Here is a 22,906-nt window from a genome sequence, read left to right on the forward strand (position 1 = left end):
CACAGTTTGAACAACTTTCAGGGTCTCGTCCACACACTCCACAGCTGCTTAGCATAGCATGTACACAACGGTAGCCGTCAAACACTGACGGCGCTGACTGAGATAGCCAACTACTATCCTTCGTAGCGCAATATCTAGTGGAGACGTTTAGTGACGACGGCGACGACGAGATGAGTCCACTCCCAGAACCGGCAGCCCTGAGCCCCCTGCTCTCAGCTCCTTTTATGCTACCAGCGCGGCCTGGCTCTGCCCTAACCGTACCTCCCTTCTCGAACCCGCTAGTAGGTTCCAGGGACCTCCAGATGGGGTTCTCCGTGACCCTTGCCCTAGTTGCTCCGCTCTGCCAACACACAAGGTGCTCGCGCTCACCGGCGTGTGTACCGTCTGTCCACCACAGTTGCCGCTGCTGTCCACCAGCCAGCGCTATTGCACTACACATGTAATAGAAGACTGGCATTTATCATGGCATTTCCTCTGTGATTTTGGAGGAAGTCATGCGTAATCCGATCTCTTGGAGGCAGCATTGGTGGATCATGCAAGAGATGAGGTCTTTGTGAGATGTACACTGCCTGCAAGAGGCAGTATAGAAAGTCGGTATCTGATGTATCCTTTCGTCTGCGATCTTCCCCTTGCAGCATGGGATTTCTCCAGGCACTTGGAGTTTCAGCTGCATCTCGAAAGCAATTTTGACCTATGGTCAATAGCGATGCCCCCTCTGGAATGGATTGTTTACCAGTTCACCCCCTTTTAACGCAACTAACACGTGTGCGCGCAAAATAGAATAGCTGAGCTTGGGAAAATCGACCAAAAACGTTGACATCGAGCGCTGCCTGCATTATAATACATTTAATTGTGTAACATTTATGACAACGTGCAAACCTGACGTGTAACACGACTGCTGCGTTTCACAGTTAACACAGTAACATCTTAATGGACCTGTGTTAATGTCCACCGTAGAGGCCACGTGCTTTGCACTATTAATATAACAATTTGGATATCGGGGAGACAGCGTCTGAATGAAACAGCACACGAGCTTGGAGCATATATATATAAGCTGGGTTGGAAGGGGGGGGAAAGGGCGCTTCGACAAAAGAATTTGCATATCAAGAGGAATTTAGCATATTTGGATATGTATGGTTATTGTCGAACCTTGGATCGTTCATCCTACAATTCCATAGATTATTGTATGGCAGTATTAATGCTTTCGAGTGAAGTGCATTTCTTGGGAATTGGCGCCAACTTTGTAGGAGTGCAACACCTGCAAGGCTTATATGCACACACACAAAAAAATTGGGTAGTGGTTAAAACCGCGTGGCGAAAGTTCCACACCCGCTTTCGCTCGGGAAACCCGAGTCAACCCGTATGTTAATGACCTCATTGTGACGTCACGGGGCCTGCTCTTTTGTCACGTTGCGGATTTGCCTGGGAATTGGGAGAAGAGGGGGGGGGGCTGTTCTGTGTGCTCGGTTTCTTAGAAGAGTCGCGGTAGTGACACTTTTTTTTTAGCCAACAAAGAGTGCAGGCTCAACAAAGGAAGTGGGAGAAATGGGCCTCAAGGCCTTCCTGGGTAATCATGCAGAGTATATGCTCGGAAGCTAATTAGGCGTGGGTACTTGGATGGGCGACCGACCGGGAATACAGCAATTTGGGGATGCAAGTGGGGGGCCAGGAGATGGCAGTGCTGCAATAGGGTTTTCAACAGCACTGCATCAATTGCGTACGCGTGGATTTTTCTCTGCGCACTTTGTTTTTTTTTCCAACGTGCAAAATAATTATTTATGAAATTGGACAAAAATGTCCAAATTCAGGACTCTCCTGAAGACGAGTCTCGTAATTCAGTGAAGTAAATTGAAGGGCATTATTTTTGTAATGACTGGCAACGTGGAGTGTTTAAGGCAGTGAAGTCCCCCACTCCTAATAATACCACGTCACTTATAATGAAATCCAGGTGCGTTGCCTTTAAAACTGTGATTGCTTGCTGATAAAACAAAGCACGAAATAAAACACCCACATACACTCAACAAAATGAGGCTCAGCTCTTGTCGTATCCAGTAGAATCCATCCATGCACCTCTATATCATTAACAGTGCTGTTGGCGAGCGCCTATGAAGGCCGGCACGGCACACGATGTGATGGGTGGTCGGCACCACGCCCATACATAACATCACAACCGCCATTCGCCACGAAATGTTGGTGACGTCACCACGACGCTTGTGCCAGGCTATGTGCACGTTGAGGCCACGTGAAGTGTCAAACGCCCGCTGGCAGAAGGTCACGGGGCAGACTCAGGTGCCAGGGGTCGACTGACTGAGATGACTGGCTGATGCACCATCTGTGCCCCTGACTGTGCCAACTTGCTGTGCTTTAGCCACCCGGTGCTCCGCTCGTTGTTGTGAGCATCGCTCCTCCGCCCTCTGTTGTTTTTAGAGGGCGACTGCCTCCACCTGCCCAGTAGCGTCCTTCACGAGCCTCCTCCACAGAGGCCGATCTTGACACCGCTGGTACCAGTCATTGGCAAGTCCGCTCAGTTCCACATCCTCCTGTACCACATAACTCCATCTTTTCTCTAGCCCGTGCCGCGCCCGTTTAGCCCCCTGGATCCAGCCGAACAAAAGCTGTTTAGGCATGCAGTGGCTGGGCATGCGGGCTACATGACCCAGCCAACGCAGCCTTGCCTGCCGAACGAGCTCACCGATGGGGCTTTGTCCAAATCTTTCAAGGATTTGTGAGCTCACACAATCCAGCCTGGTTAAACTCAGGATGGATCGTAGGCAGGCCAGCCTAAATGTTTCTAGCCGGCAAAGATGTTCCATTAGGGGGGTCCACGTTTCGCAAGCGTAGAGAAGGGAGGGAATGACTGTGGCCGAGAAGACCTGAAGCTTCGTGCGGAGCGACAGACCAGGCAGCTTCCACACAGCATTACGCAACCGATGAAAAGATAATGCCGCTCGACTGATTTGGAGTGAGACCTCTGCTGTCAAACCGGAGCCGATCATGAGCACACTGCCCAGGTAGGGGAAACTCTCCACTCTCTCTCTCCACAACTGCCCTATCACCAATTGGGAGTTGTGGGGTGGAGTGTCCGATGGTACAAAATAACCAGGTAGGTGCTTAGTTTTGGTGGGGCTGATTGAATTTATTACACCTCTGCTGTAGCAGACAAACAGAAAATATGGCATCTGTGCAGGACTGCCCTTTCCTGAAACCTGCATTGGGGCTCAGCAAGCCTCTCCTCATTGTGCCTGGTAAGGTGATGTTGAATAATCCTTGCCAGGACCTTCCCAGGAGTGAGATGCCCCTTTAGTTATTACAGTCTGTGCGGTCCCCCTTCTTAAAGAGGTCCCCCTTTTTAAAGAGGGGGACCACCAGGGCATCGTTCCAATCCTGCAGAACCTGCCCAGTGGTCCAGACTGTTGTTATGATGTCATGTAGAGAAGTCTGTGCACAAACGCCACCCTGCCTCAGCATTTCGCTTGGGAGATCATCTCTGCCCGGTGCCTTTCCTGGTCTCAGACTCTAGATCGCATTCAGTACTTCCTCAACAGATGGCACCTCAACCAGCCACTCACAGGGGGTGACTTCCTCTTCCAATATTTAAGACACCGCAGCCTCAGCAGGGTCATCCCCACTTTGTCCCACGATGTTTGCCAGGCTGAGGGATTCCCCTCCCCCAGGACCTCACAGAAATGCTCAGAAAAATCTGCAAACCTGTTCCTGGGGGTCGGAGATTGGATCACCGTTGAGGCAGACTCCATCTCCTCAGCAACCCGCGACCACCACCAAACTTTGCAGCGCCTCACGGCTCTCCGAACCTCCAAGTGAAGGCTGCGGTAGGCCTCCTCATTCTCTGACGTGGGATATTGTAGACTATGAGAGTGGGCCTGTCGCTTTTTCTCAGCCAGCCTGAACACCTCTTCTGTCAGCCAGGGTATCTGGGGAGGTCTGTACCGTGTACCCAAAGGAGACATTGCAGCTGCATGAGCCACAGTCCTAAACCTCGCCCATTTCCTCTCGACATCAGGAGGAGTGGGGAACGATGCCAACCCCAGCCGCAAGCGATGATGAAATTCTCGCTTGCAACTTTCATCAGCTAGCTGAGACCATGCCACTATGAGTTTGAATGGGGTGTACATCCACCACCGGAGGGGAATAATGGCAGGCGCATCTTACCGATGACAAGTCGATGGTCAGTGGACAGATCAGCTCACGGCGGTACGTCCTAGTGTCAAGGACATGGGCCCGCATCCACTGTTCCGTCACTATGTAGTCCAGCAGATGTTCTTGCTTGGACCCGGCATGCATCCATGATGTGTGGATTCGCCGATGCCGGAACAGCTTGTTTGTAATTACAAGCCCATGGGCTGCACAAAAATCTAGCAACCTCCTACCGTTGTTATTTAGCTAATCTGGCCCATGCCTTCCAATCACTCCAGGTGTTAGCATCATGACCAACTCGGGCATTGAAGTCACCCAACAAGATGACTCTATCCCGAGGGGCCACTTTAGCCAGCACCTGTGACAGGAGGTCATTGAAGGTATCCGACTCATCAGCCTTGCCTGCATCCCTCCACGGATGTTCGTCTTCAGTCGGGGCATAAGTAACCACGACCACCACTCCTCGCCTCTGGTTGATGGGAAGGCGAGCCCAAAGTATCCTGGGGCTTACAGCTTCCCACACCTCACCGCCACACTCCCATGCCCCCTTCATTATTTTGTTCAGAAGAAGAGCCACTCCCTGTTGTTTGGCAGTCTCCTGCCCCGAGTAGAGGACTGTCCACCCCTCATGGTGGCATGAGCCAGAGCCAGTCCACCGGACCTCCTGAATACCACAGAGATGCAGGCGGTACGAATCCAGCTCCCGACAGAGTAGTGGCAGCCTCTCCTCCTTACGAACCCTGGTGCACGTGTGGCATCCATTACATTTCTATCGCTGTTGCATTTTTGGAGGCAGTGCAGTGCAAACGCCCGTGGGTCTTTCCTCTGCTGTGATGACAGCGGTGTGAGGATACTATGGGAATAGTGGAGAGAGAGAGCAGACACTGGATTCGCATAGAAGGGATGGGTAATTTCATTAATTATCTCAGTTACGCGTTGATGAAAACAGAAACAAGCTATTAGGTGTGTTGACAACAGTTGGCCCTCTACACAAAGTGCTATTTATATGGTCGTCTGCAAGCAAGAACCAAGAAGATGAATCCCTGCAGTCACGAAAGCTTTAAATCGAAAGTGTCATGGTTCTTTGCTACTTGCATGGGCGTGTGCAAGCCGATGAACGGAAGGTGCATATTAGTTTGTAATCTATCAGCACACGTGCCCTTCGCTCATCAGGCTTGTCTTGGGTGCATAGGTGGGAAAGGGGAATTGCCTTCATTATCGATGCATGTATATTTCTGAAAGATGTATTGTCACATTCCAATTCAAATGCCGATAGCAATGGAGGACAATTACCGACCGAAGGCATTAGGGTGGTGGTGAGGTGCTTTTAGCTTCTGTTATATCCGCGTGATGGAATGATAGCTCCCGTACAATAGGTAGAAAATAAGCGCAGGACTAAAATGCGTAATTGACTACAGTTTTGTGGTTGGTTATTCGAGCCCTTTTATAATGCCGACCGGACATCCTGTTTCCCAAAGTCAAGAAACCGCCTACAAGCAACCATAGCCAGCGTCAATTGGTTGATGTTTCTGAAAACAGAACCAACACCTTATTCTTTGGTTCTTTCAGTAAAGTCACGTATAAAGATAAAATAATAAATTGAATAATAGCATACGACGTTTCGATTGCAACACAAGCAATCATCATCAGGTATAATGAAATAGCGACACAAAATCTAACCAGAAAACCACGGACAGACATATAAGCAGACAGATATCACCAAGATACACAGAGAGAGCAACACAGGTACAGAGAGGGGTGATCGTCTCTGTGGGGTGGCCTTAAATAGACAGAGGGGGGCGGAGGCAGAGAGAGGGAGGGGTTAGAGAAAAAAATTACATGTCAATGAGTACGAAGAGACGCGTAGTAAAGTACGCAGGCTTAGAGGGAGAAATTAAGATAGAACCAACACCCCCACCCACCAGCGGCGCACGTGGGAACAGATGCAACTTTTTATTAACTCCCAATAATTTCGTGTTATCAGATTCGGCGAGTCACCGAACAGAAAATTGCTAGAGTAATCGATTACGTGACTTTACCGAAAGAACCAAGAAGATGAATCCCTGCAGTCACGAAAGCTTTAAATCGAAAAGTAATCGATTACTCAAACATTGGGATAACCGAGGTATCTACTGGGCCATTATGTTGGAGACGGGTGCACGCTGAAGCCAGTTGGCAAGCCATAAAAATATGCGTCACCCACAAACACAGCGCATTACACTGGTCAACACACTTTTTCTGGCATAAGGTATTCCAACGGTTTTAAGGTAATTTTGGGGTGCTGATTCCAAAATCTGGCATCAGTTTTTGTCTATCACATCAGGTTTTCGAGATATCAAATATTGCATTTTCAATCAAAACTGCGGAAGAAAAATATTAAATAAATGTGGATATCTACATAAAATGATATTATAAACACACTATCCTAAAAATACAGCACCATATTTTAACACTAAAGCAGTCACTGACTCGCAACAACTTGCAATCATAAGTGACAGAGTTAATTTCGGGTAAAATCAATGAAAATGGGGTATGTCGATAGCATAAAATGAGATGTGATAGAGCAAACCTGAGATCAGATTTGGAATCAGCACCCTGAAATTAATCTAAAACAGCTGCAAAAGTCCAGGCCAGAAAAAAATGTTTTTTTTGTTGACCAGTGTTATACATTCCAGGAATGAGCCCTGGAATTTGATGGGGAATCAACGGCATTCATTCGGGTTCATCTCTTTTTCAGGGATGATTATCCATGGTGGACGATAGTGTACGGAGAACGAAAGTGCTGCATTACAATTCCGGTATATTTTTAGAGTAAGAGTAAAACAAGGAAAACCTGGGTATGCTTTCATTAATTCGAATGTCTGCTTTGTGGAATTTAATTTCCAATCAAACTCGACAAGTTGCCATTGAAAAATAACAGGTGTCTTATAATCAAACACAGTATATGTATAGAAACGTATATCAAATTTTATTATTCAAGCTTTTGATTTATTTTTACGAAGAAATGTGCTGATTTGTAGATTTACATGTGATACCAATATTTCATGAAAATTATTGATATCAAGGAAATTTGTTTTTTAACATTCAAATTATTAAATGAACAATGCATTTGCTAAACCAAGACCTCGGTTACTGCTATAGAAATGCAAACACTTGTTCATTTAAGGATCATCATTAACGTCAGCTACAATGTCCAATTGCTCTGGACATCCGTTATCGTTCTTGAAATCAAGAGTAGAATTATCGTTTCACTTTTTGTCATGTTTTCATTCCAAATAAATATAATCATTCTAATGTGAGTTGAAATGCAACCGTCATTGCTTCCTAAAAGTCCGAGGTCACGTGAAGATTTCCACAGACCTTTGTCAAGCCACTGCTAGAAGAAGGCTTCATCACCACCACCACACCACGTGGGTTGTGGGGACTAGTTGACCATACATTTAAATAAATAAATACAACACATATTGAAAACTAATTTCTCTAGAACTGCTTTTTATGCTTCATTTGGTTGTCCTTCCCTTGCACCTCCGATTAGCGCGGTTGGATACGTACGCTGTGAAAGAAGTTCAACGTACCGCACGTCCGTACTTCATCGCTCTGGTAAGTGCAGGTCGGTGAAGGCACGGTGCATGGATGTGGAGAAATATAATAAGAGTGCAACGGATTTTGCTGCAGATTCCCTCTGCTGTCTATCATGTAGCGAAAACTTTTGCAGTACATGGCTTGAAAAGCGGCGGATAGAGATTGCATCAGGCTTTTAAAAAAATTATATGGATATGCAGAAGAAATGCGGGCAATTGAAAAATCCCGGTTTTAATTGCATTAGAGATCGTAAATAATGTATCCTGCCTTGTGCCATTGCCTGCTTTTAAGCATGTTGCGAAAGCTTATTTAATACTTTATGACCCCTACTGTGTTAACAGCGGTAACAATTTAAAATTCCGATTGTATAAAGTGAAAAAAATACTTCCCTTGCGCAGAGCACGCAAGCGCAAAAAATACGGCCGTGCGATATGAGTGGGTAATCGTTTTTTATTTTATCGATTTGCAAGTGCATTGGGTACTTGCTCTGATATGGCTACCTAAGTGTTTCTTTACGTGTATATATGGAGTTGAACTTGTATTTTTGTCTGATAAACGTATTTTAAGATGAATAGCCAAAATGCAGGACTTCATTTCTTATAGGGCGCCGCAGTGGCGAAATGTTATCTCCCTCGCCAGGTATACAGGAGGTCGTGGGCTAAATCTCAACCTTGACGCCTGTTTATTTGGAGATTGCGGTGTCTTTCTCCCCGTGGTCGCGTGGATTTCCCCTCCACGTTTAGAAACACGCGTTTAGAGTATTTGGCTGCTACAAATTTCCACATGATAAGCCACTTCTTTGAGCTGTCATTTGTGGCCAGGTCGTTTCTGAAAAAGATTGGCCAGCGGATTTGAAAAGAGAAAAAACACGTGGTAGGATTTCGCGACCAATATTAGCCGTAATAAGAGTATTCTTTTTTGGGGACGGGTTAGATTACAATCATATAAATGCGTATTTAAATATATACCAAGAAAATGAATCCCTGCAGTCACGAAAGCTTTAAATCGAAAAACAAAATGTTTATTTTATTATGTTTATTATTTTATTCATTCCCTTCTACGTGACTTTACAGATCAACACAACATAATTACAAACAAAAAAAGTCCATGATCAACAGAGCCCGCAAGAACTACAAAAAGCCATTAACAGACGTTTGTTGAGACACCTCTGTCCGTTTCCATGGTTGGCAAAGCAAATGCTTGCTGGATGGTTGGGGAGGGGGACAGAGGAGCATCTGTGGAGACACGGGGGGAGCGACCTTGAACGAGTGCACGCATTGGGCAGGTCAAAGAGGTAAATAGACTATGAGACATCTCCTTTACCAGTGGCAAAATATAGTAGTAGGTTTTAACCCTTTCAAATGGTACAAAAACTGACACCTTTATACAAGGCATCATGTTTGCAATAACCAGAACACAAGCAGTCAAAATGCAAACAAAAAGAAACAACTCTGATGATGGTAATGATATGCACTGTCCTTGAAGTTGATTGGTCCACACCCGAGACAGCTTTTCTTAGAGCCTAGTCTCCATTGGCCTTGTATAAAGGTGTCAGTTTTTGTACCAGTTGAAAGGGTAAAAACCTACTACTAAAGGGGTAAATAGAGTTTCATGCAGCCTTGAGGCCTAGCCCCCCCCTTTCCTGCCTCAGATTGTGTTCAAATTAAATAACTCAATTGTCGGTGTCGACAATAATTTCTGTCAGCAATTAGAATTGGATTAGGGCTGCAATGAAAATGTACAATGTCATTAATTGAACTACCAGCATCCATTATTAATTGTGTTTGGGGTTTCCAGTTTAAAAATGTATGTATTTATTTAGCTGTAAATTAAATCCTTTGTCATTTTATTTAATGACGCTATTCGTCGAGTCAGTGTTTGCCGGCAAAAAAACTACTGCTCACAGGATACACATTAATGTTATTGTTAACTTTGAAAATACATGTCCCTTAAAGAGTATGCGAATAACACATAAGATCATATCCAGCCATGTTCTATCTACCGCTACATGAAAGCCTCGCCAAGTCATTACCCTCCGTCTCAGTCATGCATTGCCACAAACCCTCTGTGATATCCACCGAAAATGTTATTTTCCAATCAGAAATGTGAGCATCCACCTTCACAGCGCGTGGCCGTGTTCACGTTCCACCCCTGACTTTCCCTCACGGATAAATATGCTGCCATCATGGCAACAGAATGAGTTGATGGCATTATTTATTTAAATTCAGGCCTGAATTAATCACTTACTAATGATGCATTCATCCAAAAACGCTTCAATAACTCTCTGAGGTTCTTTAATGATAGGGTCCCGTTTTGGGATATTTGCCAAACTTCTTTTCTTGAGCACTTGATAAGAAAGTGCCGTGCAAGCAGAAGGCGGAGTGCTCATGCCTGTGGGCAAATAACATAACAAACCTGGCACGGACAGAACTAAAGCTTGCTTGGTTTACCGCCTGCCACGAGCACATTGCTTCATCTGCCAGTGGGTATCTCAATGCAGATCCACCACAGTGAAGAAGCAGAAGACATGCACGAGCAGTTGGAGCACACACGGATTGTGTCAGGTTAATGCGGATGACATTGACTTGATTAAATAGGGGTATCGTGGCCCATTTATAATTATTTTAACAATGTCCTTCAAAAACGAATGGCCTGTATAATGGGCGAGGGCGTGCAAAGACCACCGCTAGATCGCCGCTCTTTGGGGCCACGCGATAAAGTCAATGCGAGGCGCACTCTCTTGATGTACAAAAGCACAGCGGGTTGAAAGGTTCAAACACAATTGCGATTCCATCACAGGATGGACAAGTACAAAGGGGACACCGCCAGCGCACGTGCGTGACTCCCCAACGGCCGCTGTCTCCCTTTTGTGCTTGACGGCACAATGGAGAGAAGTCACGTGCGTTGAGGGGAAGTCCATCATCTTGTCAGAGGCAAGTGTTGTGCACTCGCGTAACTCGCCGTAGCCATGCAGTGACCTGGGCTCGATTGACCCAGAGATGAAGCCAGCGGCTTCTGTGCAACGGCGAGGAGAAGATTTCCGGCCCTTATTTTTTTCAATGATGACCATATATTTATCATGAAAATAACATATAATTATACCCCTGTCAATTCACTGGAGGATTGAAGGGCTTCCCATGCACGTCACAGTCGTGGGGGTTAGTTTGACCATGCTTCACCATGCTGCTCATTGCGGGTTGATGAAGGATTTGCCCAGGACCGGTTCAGATATCATTCGCCACTGATGTTAGTCGTGGTTGGGAATCGAATTGAGGTCACTGGGTTCGTAGCACAATGTACATACCACTGGATCAGGGGCGGTTTCTTCATTAGGGCGATTGGGCGACGCACCACCAATGTCATTCAACCACAGAGTCACGCTAGCCGTCACTGTGCCTCTGGATATAGTCCAATCAGCGTCATGTCACGTTCTGTGGAGTACCGCCTCTTATTGGGCGATTTCACTCCGGCTGAGAATCGCCCCGAGTGGTCCCATAGACTTACATTCAAAGATGTTTTTTTCGAACGGGGCGCTGCAATGCATTCTCTATGGCTTCCGGGAGGGCTCGCACTAACGTGCTTACGTCATCATACGTGCTTACGTCATCATACGAAAGCACGTTGCATCCAACAATATTATTTGTCGCCACCTAGTGGAATCTTTAATAAAAGAAACTTGAGTGGATTGTATTAATAGTGAGTATAGATACAAACAAGATGTATTGTAAGAGTCACTTTATTTTTCATTAATAATAAAGAAGTGAAGTTGCCTTTACATGCTTAAGCTGTTAATTTATCCTTTGCATGGGTGGACCTTATCCTTATAAATCATCCAGACATTTTCCCCCCCTGAGAGATTTTGCAGGAGCCGCCACTGCACTGGATCATCACTCCACCATTATTTGTCATCATATCATATATATAGTAATATTACAAAATCAGCGCTGTGTGTGGTGACACGTCTAGAATTCAGCACATTGGAGGAAAGGGTTGGTGACTCAAGCAGATATGTGACACTAACTAGCTGAGCAGCTAGGTGGCCAGTGGATGGCAAAACAGCAAGTGGGTTCCTGATCCATCTGTGTGGACATTTTTGAGCGTTATCTCTGGGCTATGGTTGCCTCCCACTTACAACACACTCCTTAGAATAGCACTGGCCAAACAATCCAATGCATAAGCCTCCTGAAACAGAGTTGAGAATCATTGAGGCTTTTCTGGGTAAACAATTTGCATTATTGTTAATTAAGTTCTAGCATATTGGAATTAAAAAGAAAATCCTTTATAATCAGATGTGAGCCAATGACACTGCAGATATCTCTTTTCCCAAAGAGTGAAATGTGTGAAAATGAGAATATTATTTGCCCATATGGTGCTCTTTCATATTGCTCTTGTAAGATTTTACAGGGTTTATATTTCCTATCTATTTAGCTTAGCGCTGGTGACGCACACCTGTAATCCAGCACTATGGATGTGAGGATTGGTGGATCGCACAAATATTGTGAAACTTCCTTCCCACGTGCATCGAGATGCTGTACCTGGGCTCGATACCTGGGCTCGTGAAGCGTAGGCAGCAGAGTGCGAAAATGTAGACTCCACCTGTTCTGTATGTATGGGAGAGTGTTTCACCCTCGCATGCGTGGACCTTCGGCGGGTCCTCCCACATGTAAACACTCATTAATTGGGTGATAACACATTAACATATAGAGAACCACAGAGCGTAGGCAGGTGTTGGTGCCGGGCTATCGCGTGGCTGTCTTCCTCCTAATCTGTGGTTGCTTGTGTCTCTGAGTGATGCCTTCTCTCTTCGAGAGTAAGTGAATACCGTGCACGTTATGAGTCCACGTAATTATTATTAATTGCCTTCGCTAAACTTGCCTGTGCTCGTTGCAATTATTATTTGAAAAGGCGAGCTTGCAGGTTGTAACAGTCGTGGCACATTTATCAGGAAGAAGCTTGAAAAAATATTTCATTTTAAATTCCACGGCGCCTAGGCTCTCACCTGCACATTCAGAGATGACTTCACAAAGACGTGTTGATGACACCACTCACCATCAATAGAGGTGTTTTTTTTGTTTTTAGAAAGAAAAATAAAACGACAAAAATCACTCCGCATCCTTCGGGTCCACCCGTGCTAAAACCGCTGCGTGAGTCACCAAATGCAATTCTATTAGCAATTCTTGTTCTATTGAACCTGGGACAGCCAACGAAAGGAAGCTGCGAATGCGTGACGGCGAAGTACTCATTGTTATTGTACGCCAGAGAGCCAAATTGAATGTGATGTGGCAGTCGCTCTACAACAACGGCGCCTCTGGGTTTGTTTACGCTAAAACCAGCGTGCCACGCACCTTACAACTTTGGCGGAAATAATAATCATCTCCGACGCTCTCCTCCTGATGTGGAGGAGCGAGACGCAGTTCCCCCCCCTGCGATAATGCACACGCAGTGCCCGTTTTCACAATAAGCGGCACGAATCGCGCGGACGTCAAAGACACTTTGAAGTTAAGGTTCTTGCACTTGGGGCCAAGTCCCATAGATGTCATGTGCGTTGCTTAGGAACCACCGGCTTGCTGGAATCTGGTTTATGAAGGTTCTTGAGTGCCGGAGGGTGGTGGTGTGTTGGTGTTGGGGTCAGCGCTTGCAGGCTGCATTCGTGGACAGATGGAGCTGTGAGCTCACGGACAAGGCACTGCAATGTGAATTATAAAACACAAAAGCTCACCCCATTTGTCGTGTCTTCACCAGCCACTCTGATCGAGTGAATGATTGATATCTGTGACACTCATTGCGGTGCTCCTCTAACCGAGCTCTTTTCAAGCGGTCACCATGGGACACCGTGGCGGTTAACCCAGTAAACATGCAACGTTGGACCGACGTTTTCACAACGTTTCATATTGACTGGGACGTGACCTCTGCTGCACTAATGAGGAGTGGAGCATACGCGCAGTGGTCAGATGATTATACTGTTTACCTGGCCGCCGGAGTGACGAGTGATATCTGAACCGGGTCTGTCCACCCTCAAACCGATATTATAATGTGTTACTCTGTTCTGTAGATGTCGATGCAAATGAATGGCAAGTGGTTGAGACGTAATACATCTCACGTTGTAGCTTTTTTTTTGCCGAACAGCTCTGTTTAGGTCGGGACGCGTGGATTCGTAACTTCCCATTGACGCTTTCGTTGAGCAGCTACTTCGTCGAATAAAATGCAAGGGGCCGTCCATAAATGACGTCACGCGATTTTGGACGATTTTTTAACCCCCCCCCCCCCTTCGTCAAACGGCATCGTAAAAAGTCAGACCCCCCTTCAAATATGACGTCACAAAGCTCTGCCCCCCCCCCCCCCCCAAATAAAACATGCTTCAAATCGCTTTAAAACAAATTCCTGCGGAGGGAGCTGGTAGGAACGTTGGGTTGCTCGGTCAATGGCCAGGGTCAACGGCGGCGTGGTGTATTCCATAAATATGCCCGACTGTGAGGGCGGGCACAAGCCGGCGTGAGTAGGTTAAGCGTTGAGTTTTATAAGGGCACCACGGGGTGACCAGCCCCTCCCCACCGAGCCCCACCCCTCCCACCCCCCACCCAGCCCCTCACTGCCCACCCATCCCCTCCCTGCACGACGGACGGACGGACACAATAATTCCCTGTGGGCTGGTGTAACCAGGAGGTTCCTACCAGTACGATTGTCATTGTAGTGCGTATTTAAAGTGGCGCTGCACTCTGATGTTGTAGAAGAAAACATTTAATTAAAAGTCTATTTAATTAAGTAGAACGTGTTGTCTATATTTATTTAAAGTTGCGAATTTTGATGTGACGTCACATTTCTCAAACCCCCCCTCCCGTCACACATCGTTACAAATGTCTGACCCCCCCCCCCCTACGTGCGTAACGTCATTTATGGATGGCCCCCAACCAAAAACGAATTATCTGCAGCGTCACTGCAATGGTGACAGTGTGGGGTCACCGTCCAGCTGTGATGGGAGAATGGATACTGCTTGTGATGATAATTGACAGGTTTACGGTGACCTATACAGGACACGTGCAACACAATGAGTTTGTATTTCTCCAGCAGCGAGATATTCCGTTGTGTATTCATTTACCAGAGATCGGTATGAGCCAAAACACTTAAACTTTTCACGTCAATACACAATAGATGGTGAATGATTGACGATGCTGATTATGTTACATTTAATAACTCTATGGTTTATTATTGTTCTCAAACGCCTTTTAAAAATGCATTGCAATTTAACAAGCAATTGCCTAGATGTGTTTTGCTAAATGATTACACATGAAAGGTACATGACATGAATACATAAATACCGATTTAAAGCCATCTTTCAATTTGCTGATGAATGTCCTAACCATATCATGTTGGTCATCGTGGTTGTTTAACCATATTTCACCACATCGGTTTATGCAGGTAGGCAAATGAAACCTAATACTGGTTTAGATATTACTCGCCGCTGATATTAGCCTCAATTGTTGGGCATCTTCGTATTTTTTCATAGCCTCTTCATCATTATTGTGTATTCACAACATATGAATTAAAAACAAATATTTTATACATCTATTGTGACTTTAGGAATCTGTTTTAATCGATGAATCGATGCATTGCTACAGCCTGTGTTTTTGTTTGGGTTTGTGACTGGTGCAATTTGGTGGATAGAGTGAAACTAATGAGTAACGTCATGTTAATTGGAAGAACATGTTATGTATTCTTATCAAAGCACTCATTCAGGATTGAATTGAATAAATGAGGCCAACATTTTAAAAAATCTCTTTCTAGCTATTTAATTGACGAGTACAAGGTAGCCATTCATCTATGAAAGTGAAAATCACGTACCTCCCATCAGTAGAATGCACATCTCCCCACGGTCCAACCTCGTGTTACCGATCTGCTCAAGTCAAATGCACATCAGATTGCAGAAAGATGAGATCTGTAGATACACGTGGTGCAATTTGGTACGACTAACTGCAATTGTAATGTGGATATGAAACGCTTTCAATAACATTTTAATATGCTATATACGATTATATTTTTCTAGTGTATTCTTCTTATACTTATCTAAGGATTGATTGGGGTTATTGAATGTGATTGAACAGAATTGGCCACCATGTGATGAGTCACGCGAAGGCACAACAAGAAATCTGTATTGGTTGGACTCTAGCAATTTAGTCGGTTTTCACTACGAATAATGTTCAACTATTTTCATTAAAGTAGTTCAATTTCATATTTATGTTGACCTTTAAAGAATGATTGCCACTCTAGTGTGCACAAGGTAGGAGCAACCAAGCAACTTCTCTCTGCTCCGGTGTGTTACAAGTCTGTGAATGTTCTCATCGCTAGTACAGCCCCCAATGGGACACCAGTCCCTCTTGCGTTGTTGAAAATAACACCGTCCTCACGCAAACGGCATAAATCATTCATCAACCTTAATTTGCCTACATTTTCGCTCGCAACTTATTTTAAAGGTAATGGGCCCAAAAGGTCGAGCCACTCTTGTGGCCCCATGGGTCTCCATCACCAGCTCCTGCAGGGGCCTGCTGGCACTGTTCTTCTCCGTGGCCTCATACTCTTCATCCTATTAAGCACTCTAATGATTTAACTCACGCTTGCGATTACGGGACCGTTCCTGCTGCACCGTTAATACCAATAAAGGAGGCCTGTTATGTGAATGCCACCAATGCTTGATTGTGAACAGCGGGCTTCTTGTATGAACGCCATTGAGGTTAATTGATTTGGATGGTTTCTTGGAGGAAAACTAATTCTCTGCTTGCATTTGAATTCTTCTATTTCAAAACGAGTTTATATACAGTAACTATATTTTTTTAATTTGGAGGTGGCAGGGGGAGAGAGCAAGGGGGCACATTCTTCAAATGCTTAAATAAATTCTTTGGTTCTTTTCGGTTAAGTCACGTCTAAAAATAAAATAAATTAAAATAACATATTACGACGTTTCGATTGAAACGTCGTAATATGTTATTTTAATTTATTTAAATAAAATAAATTAAAATAACATATTACGACGTTTCGATTGAAACGTCGTAATATGTTATTTTAATTTATTTTATTTTTAGACGTGACTTAACCGAAAAGAACCAAAGAATAATTCCTGCAGTCACGAAAGCTCCTAAATTAAGATTGCTTAAATAAAATTGGGTGAATGAGGCCTGGAAGTTGGCCAATTTTACACAAACGCTGCCTGTGATACGAAGTCTAAATTGACGCGGTGGTGGCTCCTCTGGTCAGCGCGTCACTTTGCTCACAGTGTAGCAGTGCTCTTAATTTGTCCTTCAATCTCACGAGCAGACCGACATTAGCTGGTGGGAAACTCCCAAGCAATTCAAAAAGATGCGCTCGACTACCGAATGCGTATTTGATTGTGGAACGTGATCACCCGATGTGTCTCAAAACATGCCGAGGCATGCGCGGAGTGGCAATGTGCACGTTTACCAAATGAAATAACAATCGGTCACTAAAAGAAAATGCTGAAATATGAAATTAAAACTTTTTTGATAGCACGTCTTTCCCCAATGTTAGTGAAGGACGGTGTAAGAGGGCTGACTTTTCAAATTTTCAGTGATCTTTATGTTATTCATGGACTTTAGTGCACAATATACACGGTGAATGCAGGGCTCAATATCAGCTGGATCTCTGTCCATTTCCGGGACCCGGACAAATATTTCCCTAACCCTGAACCCCACTTCCATTACGGTGCCGTGTCTCCGAGTCTTCGGTAGAATTCGCCAGAGGTGGGACAAAGTCATTGTTATGCAAGTCCAAGTCGAGTCGCAAGTCATCAAATTCATGACTCGAGTCTGACTCGAGTCCAAGTCACATGACTCGAGTCCACATCTCAGAGGTGGGACAAAGTCATTGTTATGCAAGTCCAAGTCGAGTCGCAAGTCATCAAATTCATGACTCGAGTCTGACTCGAGTCCAAGTCACATGACTCGAGTCCACATCTCATAGGTGGGACAAAGTCATTGTTATGCAAGTCCAAGTCGAGTCGCAAGTCATCAAATTCATGACTCGAGTCTGACTCGAGTCCAAGTCACATGATTCGAGTCCACACCTCTGGAATTCGCCAACAATGCCCCAAACAGAGGAGTACCCTGATAAGACGAGGTTTTCCGTGTCAACGAGAGATGATCGTTTTATATCGGATGAAATTGTGTTTTTGCCATCATTTCACTCCTGTTGTCAGACACCACTGTATGACCACCATATTCCAGGCCGCAGAATTTCCCAGTTAAGTGTCTTCATCTGTAACAATCGCCGTAAATTACCAAGTGATCAGTTGAGATGCATTTCCTCCCTGCAGAGTTCTTGGATTTCTCATTCATTATTTTTTGTTTGCAGCCCCACCTGCCACAGTGCACACAACCCAAGGTTTTGCAAGCAAATTTTTGCTTTATTGACGAAAGCAGTGTCTCTTAATGTGAACATCCTGTACAGGACAGTACACACACTCATGTCACATCTCTTCCATAAACAATAGTCGCACACACGTACGGAAATACAGTGAGAAAGAGAGAGAGAGAGCAATCTGTGATTAGTAAGAGTTCAACAAAGGTAACAATTATATACCAAGCCTATTTTTTTTTCTTCTTCATCGTCATCTTATTCGTATCTTTACAAATAAAACTCGCGGTTAAAAAAAAAAGTACAAATGAACGAGCAACCATACGTGACCAGTAGTTGATTGATAACTAGAGCTTGCTAAAGATTTCTGTAAACACAAGTCTACACAGATAGGTCGGGATGACTTCCAACACCCCCTCCCCTTTATTCCTAAAAATTAACATGAAGTCTGCCTGCCAAATTTTCCAACAATACGCTAGCGGCTACATGAAGAAGGGCTGAGTGCTTCCGACGGTGTCCCAGCAACCTACCCCCTCAACGTAATGAAGACCACTTATATATTATTGACGGGAATATACAGCACACCACACAAGAACAATCAAGGAATGGTGCCGCCTATAGTAGTCTATAGTGCTTTTAGTGCAGTACACTGCAATCATTTTTTTTTCAATTGTATCATCATCATCATCATGAATGTTAATATTTGAATATATATTTAAATTGAAAACGCGTTGTGTGTCTTGTAATAGAGCAATGGTAAAACAAACTGTACTTGGCTCAAGGAATGAAATGCTTCAAATAAGAAAAGCGTGTTACATTTTCTGGCGTGGCATTCTTCGTCTGGGGTGAAACTTGAGCACTCAGGATTTTGTTCATTTGTGCTGTTCCAGATTATAAACTGAGCAACGTATACTGTATATATATGTTTAAAAAAAATTCATGTTTTTCATCATATTTTTTGTTGTTAAATTCACACAAAATCCACGTAACACCACATGTTGAGATCCCGATGCAAAAAACACAGTGAATAAGGAAAAGAAAACAAATACCTCAGGCTTCCGATAGCGTAAGCGTAATATAAATAAATCATAAATAAATCCGTCAACACAAAATTCCCCCCAAACACTGGTACAGTACAATGCATTTGTCTAAGTTTAGAAAAAAACGCATATGCTTTATATGAGTAGCGGGAAAAGGGCTTTGAGAATGGACTATTAGAAGTGCACACAAGGCTCATATGTGGTTCAGTGTACTTAACCCTAACATCTATGCACATCGTTCCATTATCTTGTGAAAACATAAATATAGGGCTTCAAAATAAGCCTCCGTGTTAAATAGGTGAAACTTTTATTTTACGATCTCCATCTCAAACTCATTTTGACCGCCCCTCATATATATCATTATTACACCTTAGAAAGAAAACCAAAACACCTCTTCAGGCAGCCAACGTCATAATATGGCATTCGAGAACAGCAATGTGTGTTTACGACATGTAGCTTGAGTGTTTGCTTGCTGTTATGTCCCACATCGGAGCAATGTCTGGGATGGAGAGAGGCAGGCTTGTCGTGGCTTGGGGGGGGGGGTATTCTTTACTCCTGAAGGATAAGGAACACTACAAGTGTAGGGGTTTTAAGCAGAGGTGGGACAAAGTCATTGTTATGCAAGTCCAAGTCGAGTCGCAAGTCATCAAATTCATGACTCGAGTCTGACTCGAGTCCAAGTCACATGACTCGAGTCCACATCTCATAGGTGGGACAAAGTCATTGTTATGCAAGTCCAAGTCGAGTCGCAAGTCATCAAATTCATGACTCGAGTCTGACTCGAGTCCAAGTCACATGACTCGAGTCCACACCTCTGGTTTTAAGAAAGCGCCCATTTGCCAAAAATGCTCCCTTGTACAGCATTTGTTTGAAATGTAAGTTGTTTTGTCAGCACAAGACGAGGACTTTGTGAAAAAAAATTCAAGATTCAAATCAAGGAACTTCCTCTGTAAGGGTTGAGTTAAAACGTGCTTAATTCATCTCACGTGAATGGAACACTCTTAACTTGAGAGCCTCAATCATCATCGCCAAATTATGTCAATACTCTCGACATTGTGTTCGATTTCCTTGGTGTGTCGTGATGGCTTCAACTTATTCTGCAGAATGAAAGACCACCCCTCTTGCTGTTCCGCTTGGCAAATGAAATGGCACTGACAAATGTAATGAGCAACGGCAGCCTGTGGCAATAAATAAAAGGAATAATTGTTAAACTACGTTTGAGTCAAGTAAAAACCATGATCCTGATAGTCTGTCTTAATAATAATACACGAACGTGTGTGCGTGTGTTGTCGTTTTAGTACTATGCCTTTTGTTCATGTTTGAGTTTATTTTTGGTTCTCATTTAAATTGGTCTTGTCTGTTTTTTTGGAACAGTGAAAAATAGGTGGATTGTCGTAACTGTCTCAGTAATTAACGTAGCCTATGCATGCACACACACACACCGCTACAGATAAAACGTGTCCATGTTTTTTTTTACCAGTATAGACTTTTCCGAAAACAAACAGATTAGAATTAACCGAGCAGCCATTAGCTGCTCATCGACGATCAGAGAGAATGTGTGGACATGATTTTAATATACTTGCCCACCCCAGTGATTCATGGCAAATCACGTGGTCAACTGAAACATTTAGAAGCCTCCACTTGGCTGTTGCTGCCGCCTTTCCCATAAACGATGCATGGCAGTCGGGGATTATGGCTTCTTGTTTCATTTTCGGTCATTTGAAGTTGTTTTAATTTCAAATGCCTTCATCTTAGACAGCTTTAATCTGGTGTCAGTTTTTGAATCGAGTCTTAATTATTTGACACCATCCGGAAATTAACGTCTGCTAATTCAACCGCATTACTCAACTTTGCCAACGCTCTCAAAGCCGACGTTAAACGTGGGCTGAATCGCACAAATGTTCTGCTCCTATGCATTAAGCTGTCGCTCCTAAGGTCACTCCACTAGAGATATTACGTACAATCCTATAGTGAACGATCCAAAACGATGTAAAATCATTCTCAGCGAAGGAAAAATAAAACGAAAACACCATCGGCCAATGAACCAAACAATATGCAGCAAAGTGGTTATATTTTTCACCATGCGGTTTGGCAGCTTTGCTAAAGCTGTTGCCAGCTGAGCCAAGTTTAAAATGATAGTCACGACTGCAGCAGCGACACCGCAGCGCAGGACTTCATACAAAAACGTCGTTTAGATACAATAAAGCACCTGTCTCGTCTACAATTAAAATGAATCGTGTTGAAATAACTCTTCACACCCTCAACAAACAAGCCACGGTACGTCCGTAATATTACCAATAGTCATGCACTTGACTACTGCCTGGGTTATACCAAATCTAAAATGCCAGCAGTGGCAAATAATAAGAGCGTCCTCAAAAACGCGTGTCGGACTGACAGATCCGACGACATCGCTCCCCGATCTCTCTTTGTCCGGTTTTGTAAACCCGCTGTTGAACCGATAACTGCTATACGCATACAGTTGGGTGAAGGGGTGATTCATAATTTGCTTGCCGATGATTACGTCTGTATTTTTGTTTCTCTTCGTTTACATATTCCCGTTCAGCAAACACTTCCGAGCGCATATGCTCACAAGATCACCGTGCTTGAGATACTTTGACCATTTTCGCCCCGGTCGAGTGTACGTCGTTTTCCACGTATAATGTACGTCATGCTCATACTTAGCGCACGGTTTTAAAACGGGATTAGTAGTCTAAGCATTTTAAAAATTAACTATTTATCTTTCTTTTACCCATTTTTGCCATTCGCAGTTTTTATTTATTTCATAGTCTGTTGTATTTTCTTGTTGCGTTTTATTGACTATCGCTAGAATTTAATTATTTTTTTTACATCTGGTCGGATGTCCATTGCCACTGTGTAGAGTGTTTGGGGGTGGAGGAAACTAACGCGGCAAATGTTACTTGTGGTCCACGAGGAGTCCATGAAAAGAGGGGACGTGGTGATGTGGCCGCAAGCCCTCGTGGTCACGCACGATACCTTCCACTACGACAACTCCCATCTACATTCGCAAACGTGTCCTGGTACGAAAGAGTTATACGTTAGCTTACTCGTATCTTTTCTCACGTGATTGTGGATTTTTTTTTTAAGATATCTTGCAGTTGATTGTTTTAATTATGTGAATATATGTTTCACTATATTTAAAAAGTCAGTGTGCCCCTGTGGTGGAAATTCCACATTCCGATAGCAAGGACCTTTATTTATTTGATAACCACTATTGAATTTCCGTCGCATGGTGCTCGGCTGTATTATGAAGAGTAAAATAAGTGGCAATACCGCATTGAAACATTGGTGAAATTAAATTGAATTTGTCGAAATATTTTTTTAAATTACTTAATATTAATTGGTATAAACTTAATGTATGTTTCAGATGTCTCATTCACATTACATTGATGCATCAAAAGTACTGATGTGTACATCCTGTAATAACCACTGTATTTTAAGTAACAAACACAGTAATTATATTTGAATAGCTGTGACTATATACCCGGGACGCACCTTATCTTGTCAGTTCTGGGAAACGAAGCCTCGAAAAGTCTGGATATCGCTTGGACGCGCTATCCAGACTCTTCACAACGGCCGTCATCGCCTGTGGGGGATACACCGAGGGCAGCGGACGGCCGTGTGGCAAAATTCATCGTTGTATTCCTGGGTCTTTCGGTAAAGTCACGTAGATAGGTTCAAAGAAAATAACAAAATAATAACAAAAAAACGACGACGTTTCGATCGCAACACAAGCGGTCGTCTTCAGG

At 44.0% G+C, this 22,906-nt stretch overlaps 1 long non-coding RNA gene across 1 annotated transcript; it reads right to left on the reverse strand.

Moving 5' to 3' along the window:
* Window positions 1–12,036: 12,036 nt before the first annotated feature.
* LOC144941999 (uncharacterized) lies at window positions 12,037–22,900 on the reverse strand. Its single transcript, XR_013639304.1, has 3 exons — window positions 18,024–22,900; window positions 15,577–15,670; window positions 12,037–13,379 (listed from the first exon to the last, which is right to left on the reverse strand). It is a non-coding gene; the product is annotated as an uncharacterized LOC144941999 (long non-coding RNA).
* Between the last annotated feature and the right edge of the window lie 6 nt (window positions 22,901–22,906).

This window comes from Lampetra fluviatilis, chromosome 26 (assembly GCF_964198595.1).
Source record: "Lampetra fluviatilis chromosome 26, kcLamFluv1.1, whole genome shotgun sequence".
Classification (NCBI taxonomy): domain Eukaryota; kingdom Metazoa; phylum Chordata; class Hyperoartia; order Petromyzontiformes; family Petromyzontidae; genus Lampetra; species Lampetra fluviatilis.